The following is a 3,467-nucleotide window of genomic DNA, read 5'->3' on the forward strand; positions in this document are numbered from 1 at the left end:
TGATCACTTCTAGTGGTTTACCCTAATAGGAGGAATAAGAATTGTTAGGTCTACCTTGTGAAAGGATTTATAAAATACAATGAAGTATGCACTCATTTAGGAGATTTAGCATAAGACTATTAAGTCCACCTTATTAGAGGATTTTAATGATGCAGCTATTAGGATGAACCAATAGTTGATCTTTGTGTTATAAATTTTTTTGTTGCATGAGGTTCCTTTGATATAAACTAATGACCTTTATGTGATGGATAAACTCTTCTTTTTCTTATACAAATTATAGCCTTTTTCTTCTAATTTGCATTCATTCTACTTCTTTCTTGTTAGATCTTCACACTTGGATATGATAAGATGTATTACATATATACCAATCTAATTAATGACTTTCTAGATTTGGCCACAACACCAAATTCAAACAATCTTTACTAAGTTAGCTTGCTATTGATACTCAATTTCTGAAGACCACTTAGGTGATATTCTAACACTCATCAACACTATCAAATTAGAAAGCTTTGGCACTCTATTGACACTATTTGTCGGTCCATATTGATCAATCAAGAGTAGGAACAAACTTAGTTAACACTTGGTGAGTCAGTGAACACTCAAGAACTCAATAGATACTAAAGGGCTGAGTTGACACTACAACTCAATCAACACTACCTTCCTTCTTCTTTGTTAACATGACTAGCTTGGTAGATAATGATAGCTTGGTTAACACTACAAATCTTAGTCAATACTACTTTCTTCTCACTTTGCATTGATGAGCTCAATAGTCTCTATGAAGCTCGATAGCAATGTAACGAATTAAATTAATTAAGTGTTTAGTCACTAATAGAAAAATGATTTGACCATAAGGTCAAAAATCTCCCCCTTTGGCATCAGTGAAAAAAACACTTATCATACCAAAATTTTGAATACTCAAAATATAAGTCAAAATCCCCTTATTAATATGCTTGGGTCTATAACTCAGTTTTGACTACTATGCTGACAACTTGATAAACACTGACTTTATTTTTTATTTTTCAAAAAGTGTTTTTGTTGCTTTATTTTACATAATTTAATTTCCCCCTTTCTTTATTTATCTTTGGATTCCTTCCCATATATACATATGCAAATGATAGTATGACAATAACAATTACCCCCTTGATTTTGACATAAATGCTAAAAATGCATATTTACAAGGTAACACCAAAATGTGGAAGGAAATCACTATACTATACCTTCAAAATTATGAACATGGCTTTGTCCAAATTCTCTTGCAAAACTTTGGAAGCATGTAAAGCTATCTGCAATTCCACTAATACTTCTGTCATGTGATCAACAATTGAATTTTTTTTGTCATGGATTAACTTTTTTGCATGCAGAATATGTTTTTGCATTTCATCCATGTCAGGAATTATCATACTCTAAATGTATGCTAGTTTAGCCCTTATTCTAGCTTCTTCCCTTAACAATTCTACTTAAAAGTCTATCAGATACCTATTTTTCATAGAATGTGTAGAGTTAGTCCTAGGGTCAAGTGACAATTAGTGTGCACTTGTCATTAGATCAAAATTATTTTTTTACAAATTCTCCTTTATTTCCTTTTTGAAATTGGTAGTGTCACTTAACTTTACAAATAATGAAACTAACAATATTTATAGATTTTTTAAAATTTACAAGAATGTTGGACAATTCCACTTAATCAATGTCAATTTTCTATGCCACTTTCTCCAAAAGTTTGCTTTCAAATTTCCTTTCTTCCCTTTTCAGAATATTTTATTTTCCACTAAATTCTCCATTCAACTTGTGCACCATGTCAATAAGTTGATCCAATATAGGTTTCTTCTCATCAACCTCTATACTTAGTAAATCAACCAATATGCCCTTAATGTCTTCAAGCACTTGATTTCTCTTCTTCTTTTCAGCTCTTAGCTTTTGATGTCTTTCCCTTTTCTTCAAAGGTTTCCTAGAGTGTCCATTTGATCAAGAGTTAGATTGGAGAAATCCCAATCTTGTATGACTATGTCTTCCTCTAGATCAATCTCATCATTGGAGGTTTCTACCTCTTTTCCTTTTTTCTTTTTGAACAACAGAAGGAATAATTTATTTTCCTTTACTTAAATCCTTTGTGCTTGGTTGAGGCTTAACCTCAACTATCATTGTATTTGCAATAGAAACAATAGTAGTGCAAAAAAATTGCTTAACGAAGAAACAAAAACTATAGTAGGAGTACTTACTATTTCTTTCTAAGAATTTAACTGGCCTACTAGTATGAAGTGTGGATCCTGGTGCTCAGTAGATGGATTGGTGAAAACAACACTCATCATTACACTCAATAAAATAACTCCAATAATCAATTAGGTTCTTGATGGAACTATGTTTACCTTAATTTATTATGACTCAGTAGCAACCTTCTCTAAGCTAAATGGCACTAAGGCTTTTCTCAAAGAGTTAGGGAGGGAGGGTGTTGCCTCTACTACTATGTTCTCAAGTAGATCCTCACTGACTGGATGATCATCCACATCCTATTCATCATCATTCTCATCACCATCTTCCTCATCATCAACATCATCTACTTGTACAACCTCCTTAGAAGGCTTTTTTTCAAGGTATTTTTTAGTAGCTAATATTCATCAATTGGCTAATTTTAGATTTTTTTAGTTGGTAATTTGGCTAATAATTTAAGATTTAATGCAACCTAAATCACTCAATACTTTCTTTTGTTAAAAAAATTGAACTCAAAGATTCACCATAATATTTGATACATGATTAGATTTGATTCACTTAAATATTATATATTTTTGGAGAAATTAAAATTAATTCACCATCAATTATCATAATTATTAGTTACTTTAGGGATATATGACCAATTTTCAATTTTCACTATTATTTTAAAGTAAATGTCATGATCCTCATGTAATATTCCACGAGGTAAAAAAATGTTCAATTTTGATTTGCATTATTCAATTGTGATTAATGAACTTTCTATTATTATTGATATTTACCAATATTTTCTACACCAAAATTATAACTCTAAAATAATTACCAATATAAATAATATTTAAAATTAAAAAAATTGGGGGATTTGCTAATAGAAATATTTATTTTTTTCAAAATAATGAAAGATTTGCCAATTTTTTATATTTTTTCTAGAGGAGGGTTTCTTAAATTTTACCTTGCTTTTCTTCATGCAATTCATAGATGTTCTTCTATTTAGTTGTAGTCAATTGTTAAATTGATTCTATGCCATTTGACAAAATCAGGAATGCATTGAATTTACAAGTGAAGTTTTTGTTCATGTTTGGTCAATGCTTCCTTCACTTCCTTATCAGTCAAATATGGCATAACCTTTCTTAAGGTTTGTTCCTTGATATTTGAGACAACAATTACTACATTCTCCCATCTTGGTGCAACTACCTTCAATATAGCATATGGAACTTGAATAGTTAACTCACTCAAAGAATACTTCCATGTAGCCATTTTTTCCA

Source organism: Cupressus sempervirens, chromosome 8 (genome assembly GCF_028749045.1).
Source record: "Cupressus sempervirens isolate cs-2001-9-10 chromosome 8, ASM2874904v1, whole genome shotgun sequence".
Classification (NCBI taxonomy): domain Eukaryota; kingdom Viridiplantae; phylum Streptophyta; class Pinopsida; order Cupressales; family Cupressaceae; genus Cupressus; species Cupressus sempervirens.